Here is a 9,812-nt window from a genome sequence, read left to right on the forward strand (position 1 = left end):
AAAAGGGACATTAACTCTGCCTTGGGTCATATGAGCCCTGTTTATATCACAAAAACAATGATTTTGTACAAATGAAGTAACATGCTTGGTCCAAGGTAAGATGAGAGAAGTAGTGTTACAGATATAAGTGGTGTATGAAGAAGGATGTTTCAGTTATGGACTTAATTCCTCAAAATTCCTACATTGAAGTCCTAACCTGCAGTACCTCAGAATGTGATTTTGGAGACAGAGCCTTTAAAAGAGGTGATTAAGACAAATGAGGCCTTTAGAGTGGGATGTAATCCAACGGACAATTGTCACACATATTTGGACACACTTATTCAACAAGGATGTGTGAACATAGAAGAAAGGCCATGTGAGGACAGAACAAGAAAGCAGCCATCTCCAAGCCAGGGTCTCAGAAGAAACCAACACTGCTTAGTCCTGCAGTGGATGGAGAGGAAAAGAGAAAAGCTGGAGAGATAAGCAACAGCCAGGTTACCCAGGACTCCAATTTAGGTTGTTAGTCTGAGGATAATATAGAGCCATTATTTATGACTGTGACACGATCTGATATGGCTTCACAACATAAAATATGTCCTAGAGTTTTTCCTGGACTGCATCTTGAGAACAAGTTACAAATGCAAATTTTCAGGTTCCACCCCAGACCAATGGACTTCAAAACCTCAAAGTCTGGTAGAGTCATGGTTGATTTTGATACAAAATAAAGTTTAAGAACCTCTTACCTCACAGCTTAAGAGGATCAAATAAGACAAAATGCATCAAAATGGTTTTTTGGGAGTTTTTTTGTTTTTTGTTTGTTTTTGTTTTTGCTATACTGGAGTTTGAATTCAGGGCCTACACCTTGAGCCACTCCACCAGTTTTTTTTTTTTTTTTTTTGGTGAAGGGTTTTTTCAAGATAGGATCTCGCAAACTATTTGCTTTGAACACAAAATGAAAAGACAGACTGAATTCTGATAAGTCAGTGATTCCTCAATTTCTCACACTAATTTTTTCCTCTTTTTTGTTTTGTTGTGCTCAGGGTACATTGTGCCATTTATAGAAGTTATTATGAATATATCAAATATATCAAACTTGAATTCATCCCATCATTTTATTTCTCCCTCCCCCAAACCAGGAGTAGTTTCAACAGTTCTCACTTTTCCATTTACATACATGTGTACACAGTATTTGCAGTACATTCACCCTCCTACACCTTTCTCCACCTCCTCCATCCTCCAATTGGTACCACCTCCTCCCCCCACTCACACGACCTGTTCCGCCCTCCTGGTCTCTGATTTTGTAAAAGAAAAACATGACATTTTTGCTTGTTTAAGATGGCTATACAGAGTGTTTCATTGTGATATTTCCAAGTATATATGTATTATAACCCAAATTGGTTCATCTCCTCTATTTTTCTTCTTTCTTCCTTAGTCCCCTTCTTATGGTGATTTCAACAGGTTTAAAAATTCTGTTCATTCTTGTATAAGAAGTACAACAACCAGATTCACCTTTTGTTTTTTTATTCATATGTGCATACAATGCTTGGGTCATTTCTCCCCCCTTCCCCCACCCCCTCCCTTCCCCCCCAGCCCCCTGCCTCTCCCCTCCACCCCCTCGATACCCAGCAGAAACTGTTTTGCCCTTATCTCTAATTTTGTTGTAGAGAGAGTATAAGCAATAATAGGAAGGAACAAAGGTTTTTGCTGGTTGAGATAAGGAAAGCTATACAGGGAGTTGACTCCCATTGATTTCCTGTGCATGTGTGTTACCTAGGTCAATTCCTCTTGATCTAACCTTTTCTCTAGTTCCTGATCCCCTTCTCCTATTGGCCTCAGTTGCTTTTAAGGTATCTGCTTTAGTTTCTCTGCGTTAAGGGCAACAAATGCTAGCTAGTTTTTTAGGTGTCTTACCTATCCTCACCCCTCCCTTGTGTGCTCTCACTTTTATCATGTGCTCAAAGTCCAATCCCCTTGTTGTGTTTGCCCTTGATCTAATGTCCACATATGAGGGAGAACATACGATTTTTGGTCTTTTGGGCCAGGCTAACCTCACTCAGAATGATGTTCTCCAATTCCATCCATTTACCAGCGAATGATAACATTTCATTCTTCTTCATGGCTGCATAAAATTCCATTGTGTATAGATACCACATTTTCTTAATCCATTTGTCAGTGGTGGGGCATCTTGGCTGTTTCTATAGCTTGGCTATTGTGAATAGTGCTGCAATAAACATGGGTGTGCAGGTGCCTCTGGAGTAACCTGTGTCACAGTCTTTTGGGTATATCCCCAAGAGTGGTATTGCTGGATCAAATGGTAGATCAATGTTTAGCTTTTTAAGTAGCTCCAAATTTTTTTCTAGAGTGCTTGTGCTAGATTACATTCCCACCAGCAGTGTAAGAGGGTTCCTTTTTCCCCGAATCCTCGCCAACACCTGTTGTTCGTGGTGTTGCTAATGATGGCTATTCTAACAGGGGTGAGATGGAATCTTAGTGTGGTTTTAATTTGCATTTCCTTTATTGCTAGAGATGGTGAGTATTTTTTCATGTGATTTTTGGCCATTTGAATTTCTTCTTTTGAGAAAGTTCTGTTTAGTTCAGTTGCCCATTTCTTTATTGGTTCATTAATTTTGGGAGTATTTAGTTTTTTAAGTTCCCTATATATTCTGGTTATCAGTCCTTTGTCTGATGTGTAGCTGGCAAATATTTTCTCCCACTCTGTGGGTGTTCTCTTCAGTTTAGAGACCATTTCTTTTGTTGAGCAGAACTTTTTAGTTTTATGAAGTCCCATTTATCTATGCTATCTCTTAGTTGCCAGATTCACCTTCTTGACTTCCTTCTTTAACCCTCCCTCTCTCATATATGGCTTCCCCTTCGCATGACCTGTTTTTCATAATATTGCTGCATTTGTTTTAGGTCTATAATCCACATATGAGAGAAAACATGTGGCCTTTGGCCTGCTGAACCTGGCTAACTTCACTTAAGATGATGTTCTCCAGTTCCATCCATTTACCTGCAAACAATAAAATTTCATTTTTCTTTGTGGCTGAATAAAATTCCATTATATATAAATACCACATTTTCTTAATCCATTCATCAGTAGAGGTGCATGTTAGCTGTTTCCATAGCTTGGCTATTGTGAATAATACTGCATTAAACATGGCATACTAATTTTTTTCTTTTTTTTTTTTTTGAGACAGGGTCTCACTATGTAACCCAGGCTACTGTCTAACACATCCTCCTGCCTCAGCCTCTTGAGAGCCACCCATCAGCTCTCATACCACTTTTCCCCGCTTGAGGTGTTTTATTTGTATGCAAGTTTTACATCCCTAGAAAAAGAATCCCAGGATTTTTCTTCCTGTGTGTTTTCATATGGGTTCTTTCTGGTCCATGATACTGCTGAGGTTTTCACTACAATGGAACCAAGCTGATGGAATGGGAGTAGACTATTCTGCCATTTTTCTAGATCTTTGAGCTGCACATCAAATCTGAGGCTGATTGCTCCACGCTTGTTTAACCTGCCTTTGAGTTTCACAATATTCTTCCCAGGTCTGTGATCATCAAAGATTTCAGATTTGCCACTGTAAGCATGCTTCATCATCACACATTAGAAACTGGACAGTGACTTCAGAGCATGGCCTCATAAGGACCTGGTGTTTACCCCTCTTCTCAGCATTGTTAATGCTGTTGACAGCATTAGCCAGGACATTCATGTGCACCATTATGGTGGCATGGAAAGATGGCAGAAAGAGTCTCACACTAATTTTAAAAGAAAATATTTATGATTACAAATTCTTCTGAGTTCACTGTAGAATTCTTAGAAGATTGAGTAAAACAAATAAAAATCACTTGTGCCCCATTGACCAGTGGGAACTAGTACAAACATTTTGATCTATATTTATTTAGTATTTATTGTGGTTTGGATATAAGCCTAAAAAGGCTCATGTATTAAAGTCTGGTCCCCAGGTAGTGATGCTACTGATAGGCAGTTGGGTCACAAGGGCACTACCTTTGTTAATGAATTAACCCATGAGTTTATCCTAAATGAGCTAGTAAGAGGTGGGGGCCTGGTTGGACTGAAGCCTTTGAAACTGTGAGCCAAAGTGAATCCTTCCTCCTTTAAGTTGACTTATTCAGGGTCTTTGACAGAGCTATGAAAAATGACTACCACAGATTTTTTTTTCCTTTGCATAGATTTCTTTTTCAGCATTGAACCCAGGGCCTCTCACATGCTAGGTGAACACTTTACCACTTCAGCTACACCCCCCGAGCTATACCTCCAACCTGTTAGTTATTGTTGTTTCTGATATAGGGTCAAGCTAAATTTGCCTGGGTGAGCTCAAACTCTTAATTCTCCTGCCTCCACCTTCCACTTTGCACAGATTGTTAAATGTATACACAAACATATATATGTTCTTTATAAAACTGAGACTCTTAATACGGCATTTTTATTTTTTTGCTTAATGTATTGTGAACATTTTCTCATATGTTTTTGCTTGTTTTTTTTGTTTGTTTTCCAGCTATGTATCCCAGGCTGGCCCCATCCTCTCTCTCTCTCTCTCTCTCTCTCTCTCTCTCTCTCTCACTCACTCACTCAATCCCCAAACCTTTGGGGTTTTTGGGAGCAGGGTCTCACTACCTTTTCCCAGTCTGGCGTCAAACTCATGTTCCTGTTGTCTCCACCAGGATGAAAGGCATGTACCACCATGCTCAGCCTCTCATATTCTCAAATAATGTCAAGACCATGATTTTTGTGACCATGCAGCACTACAGCATATGGATATATCATGTTACTTAACCAGTTCCATGTTGTTAGAGATTTAGATCTTCAATTTTTTACTATTATAAATGATAAGGCAATAAATATCCTTATAAATAAACTTCACATTTCAATTATTTCTTTAAAGTAAGTTTCCAGCTTAAGGGAAATAAGCAGTTTTTAAGGTTTTTGGCTTCTCAGTCTTTGACATATTATAAATGTAACTTATTCTCTCTGTTTGAGATGACACTCTTAAGTTCACAATCAATCCCACGCAAAAGAGTCTAAAGTAAATAAAACTATATATTACTAACACGAGAAATGGAGGCAGGTATACAAGTGATGAAAAAAAAATATTATGGACTAAGGATCTAGCTTAGTGGCAGGGCACTTGCCAAGAATGTGCAAAGCCTTAGTTTGAGGCCTAACACCACAAGTATGGAAAAGTCTTCTGACAAAATAATTATAACAAGTATTTTTTAAAAGTTTTGTATAAATATAGAAGTAGCTTTCCATTGATTCTCAAGGCTTGAGACTTTAATAGAGGGACTATTTTAAAGATTTTAAAAAAATGTTTATAGTGTTGTGTATAATGTGTATTTTCTAGATAGGGTCTCACAAATTATTTGCCTAGGCTGGCTTTTAACTGTGATCCTCCTGATCTCTGCCTCCTGAGTAACTAGAATTACAGATATGAGCCACCAACACTCAGCTTATTTCTTAAATATTTTAAAGAAAAATAGAACACCAAGTCTTTTATTCCTTTCCCACCTTACTGTTGTTGTCATTGTTTTATTTTTTTGAGAAGGATCTCACTTTGTAGTCCTGGCTGAGGTTAAACTCACAATAATTCTGCCTCAGATTCCTGAATGCTGGGATTTCAGGCATGAATCACCATAACCAGTTGAGGTAGTAGTCTTAAATAGATAAGAGAAAGTATAATAAATTAGCCAGGGGGAAAAAGGCTACCACTTGACAATTGGGATCTTTGAAATTGAGAATTAGAAGGTAAAGCGATTATTGATGACAAGTCAAGAATCTAAGAGGCTAAGTGTTGCTCAGATCACCTACAAGAATGCTGAGGTCACATAGAATGTGGACAAGAAGAATTGTGAGGGCTGAAGGCGTGGCTTAAGTGATAGAGCCCCTGCCTAGCAGGTGCAAAGCTGAGTTCCAACCCAGCAAAAAGAAGGATGGTGAGGAAAACCTAGAGTAAGAAGCTCTATAATTTCTGAAGGAGCCCCAGCTACTCAGCTGGGGAGGATCCCTTGAGCCCACAAATTGGAGACGACTCTGGGTCAACATAACAAGATCCCGTTTCAGGGCAGGGAGTCGGGGGAGGGAGGAAATGTTCATTTAATTTCTGAAGAACAGTGCCCAGGAGGTTGGTAAATGACAGCTGCAAAGATAGTAGAGGGTGATTTAGCCAAATGACATGAATTTCAAATGTTTTTGAAGGAAGAAAGAAATTTGGAATTGGCAATGAGGAACAAACTCAGTAGGCTGACCTCTTGGCCTTCAGATCCATAGAACATGGTCCTACTTTGGAATTGTACATCTGAACTGAAAGCAGAAATTAGCATTATGAAATGATCAGTATTTCAACTGGGAAAATATTTTAAACTCTAGATAATTTTAGTGTTTGTATGTTAAAAAAATGGTGGCCGGTTTTCCAGTTCCTCAGTGAAAGAGGATATGGCTTGTGAAGTACAACAGTGATGCTAACTTACTGAAACTTGCAATTTGAGCATTTCTTCTTCATTGCCTAACAGTGAAATTTACAGGTGAATTTTTTTGTTATGAAGGAAAAGCTATACATCTGAGTGAAAATTATCTAAGTATGTATACGTTTATTCCATTTGAAGTAATGTCACAAAAATCACGGTAGTAAGTCACATTACTAGGTGGGCGCTCTACCACTTGAGCCATGCCTCCAGTACATGACTAACTTAATACCCTGTTTTTGTAATTGAAAAAAAATCATATTCTGGAAAGTTTTCTTTCTGTTAGTGTTAGTTGGGATGTTATGTTAGATTGCCATGACTAAACCATTATTTATCCCTGTATAGTGTTTATTTCTTAACTTTGTTAACATATATCTCTTGTTCATCTTTGGTAAACCAATTTTTTGAAAGCTATTTCTTACTGTATAAAGAATACGGGGTCATTCACCGTATAGAGAATTATGGCAGTCAACACATTTTCCTACTATTATATCCTTGGTCTTAGAAAGAAACTTAATCAGTGCATTTCCCTTATAAGGCAGAAATAGCTATGTTATGTCTGAGTGGTGTAAGAAAGATATTGCCAAGAATTTACTTTAAAAACCTTTAAAGAGCTGCCTGCTGGTGTCTCACACCTATAGTCCTAGCTGCTCAGAAGGCAGAGATCAAGAGGATCCCGGTTCAAAACCAGCCTGGGCAAATAGTTTGAGAGACCCTATCTCAAAAAAACCCATCACAAAAAAGGGCTGGTGGAGTGGCTCAATGTGTACGCCATGAGTCCAAACACCTGTACCACAAAAAGAAAAAACCATTAAAAAAAAATCTTTAAAGAGATGTGATTAGGACTGGCAAAGCGGAGTGCCTGCCTAGCAAGTGTGAGGCCCTGAGTTCAAACCCTAGTACCACCAAAAAAAAAAAAAAAGAGAGAGAGAGTGTGATTAAAGGTCTTTATCTTTTCTTGACATTTCTTCCTGAACACTTACGTCTAGCAAGTGACCAACAGATGGCTTAAAAGTCTAATTGTTGATAAATGATTACTGCACTGATGGAAATATTAATATGCACTGTTCTCCACATTATTTTAAGTAGAAATGAGCATATATAGTATCTCGCTTGAAAAAGTTTTTGAAAGAAACAGTATCTTTCATTTGTAAACTTTTTTGTTCTAAAGAAAGCAGATTATATAAATGAAAGTTATTTTATACAAAAAAGGAAAAAGTTACCTACCTTCATCACTAAAAATAGGATTCCAAGTCTGAATTTAATAACTCATAATTTGATGAGAAAAATGTAGAAAGGCAACCTCAGTTTCTGATAGTATATGACATCAACCCTGTGTTCTGCAAAACACCTCCTGTTGATAGTGTCCAGGGACAAGAAAAAGAGATCATTCAGGCTGGCATGGTGGCACACCACTGTAACCCCAGCTACTTGGAAGGTAGCGATAGGGAGGGTAGTAGTTGCAGTTTGAAGCCAGTCCTGGCAAAAAGTTAGCAAAACCCTCTCTCCCATAGTTGGATGGTGGTACAGGCTGGCACAGACAAAAACCAGATAACCTATCTAAAAAATGACCTAAAAAGCAAAAAGGACTAGTGGAGTGGCTAAATTGACAGAATGTTTACCTTATTAATAAGCACAAGGCCCTGAGTTCAAACACCAGTACTGCCCCCTCCCCCCAAAAGAGAGAATGAAAATGTTTTTGCTCATGGAATGTTAATTTCAGGCATCTAGAATAGTTCTTTGTGAATCATGTCTTGAATGTTAGTCTGTATGGCATATTACTATGTCTATTTAAAACATTTTCAGACTCAACAGGTGAATTCACACACACACACACACCCCTACCCACAGCCTTGCACATGCTAAGTAAGTGCTCAACCATTGACTGATCTATATCCCCAGCCCCTCAAAATAAAATGATTCTTTAATTGTAGGGAAAAAACAGGATGAGTTATTGTCTCTAAGGATTACATTTCCTGAAAAATTTTTGGTGCAAAAGCCTTACAGAGGGCTGATGCAGCTCAAGTCATAGAGCACCTGCCCTAGCAAGCCCAAGGTCCTGAGTTCAAATCCTACTACCACCACCAAACAAAAAACCTAAAGAAAACAAAATAAAAACAAAAAGAGTTCCAATGCAGTATCTTCAAGAAGCTCTCATAGTATTCTACTCACATCAAACTTAGGCTAAATGATATCCTTACATACCCATGATACCTCCTCCTCTGAAGATCCAGTACGTGGACAGTACGTCAGCTGTCAGTGCCTACACAACCTGCCAGTCCCGAAATCTAGTCTGGTGACTGTGAACCATTTCAGTCAGAACAGCAAAACTCATGTCTTAAAAACTTAGTACAGTGGGGCTACAGCCAAATTCAACTAGCTATTTAATAGGATAATTAGCTAATTCAAAGATGGCAAAGTAGACCCACTGACTGTGGCTTTGTAAAGATAAATCTCAGGTTTTCCACTATAGTGGAAAAATAAGGCACATTGCATGATCTGACATGAATGACATTTGCTGGGGTTTGCGGTCACTGCGAAATCATAGTCTATGCCTCTCAGCTTAGTTCCTCTTCTGAAGAGGAGATAAAAACACTTGTCCAACTACCCAAGGAAGCTGTGATGAAAAAAAAAAGTAACTTTCACAAGACACCATAAAACTACAAAACAACTTGCTAATTAAAAGTTTTAAATTTGCATTACTGAGCTTAATGTTGCCTAAAAATAAAAGAACAGAAAAAAATGTTGCTTAAATATATGTGAATACCGAGATTTTTAGAAGGGAATTAATGCAATAAGTCTCTAGAAAAAAGTCTATCATTAAAAGCATATTTCTTAAAACCTGTAGGAAACATTTTTAGTGAAGGCATTTCTTTTAAAGTTATTCCAACTGAATTAAGTAGCAATCAGGTAAACTTTTTTTTTCCCCCCCTAATTTAAAGCTGTTTATAAAGCATAATTTGGAGCTCAGAATCTGGGGAAATGATTGACACTCTGAATCCCAGTCTGAGTCTTCCTTTTCTAGAAAGAAAGCGTTTTGAAACATATGTATCCATATGTATAAGTGTTTGGATTTTACTAGTATACATTAATTGTACCAAGTAATGGGCTTCGTTGTAATATTTTCATACACGCATATTCTCCAACACAATCTATGTATATATTCTTATTGGTGACAGACATTTGTCATTAGTACTGTATTTTCAGTAAGACATTTATTCTAATCGTACATTTCTGAGACGTCGCCGAGTTCTAATTTGAATCAGTATAGTGAGTTTGAGTTGGGTTTCCCGGCCTAACTCTATGCCACCAGGCTTCCTCTAAAATTAAAAAATCTGGTATGCACCTTC

General features: G+C 38.0%; 1 pseudogene; it reads right to left on the reverse strand.

The window, feature by feature from the left end:
* Positions 1–2,329: 2,329 nt before the first annotated feature.
* LOC141425821 (small ribosomal subunit protein uS8 pseudogene) lies at positions 2,330–4,485 on the reverse strand (annotated as a pseudogene).
* Between the last annotated feature and the right edge of the window lie 5,327 nt (positions 4,486–9,812).

The sequence above is a fragment of the Castor canadensis genome, chromosome 8, assembly GCF_047511655.1.
Source record: "Castor canadensis chromosome 8, mCasCan1.hap1v2, whole genome shotgun sequence".
NCBI classification, from domain to species: Eukaryota; Metazoa; Chordata; class Mammalia; order Rodentia; family Castoridae; genus Castor; species Castor canadensis.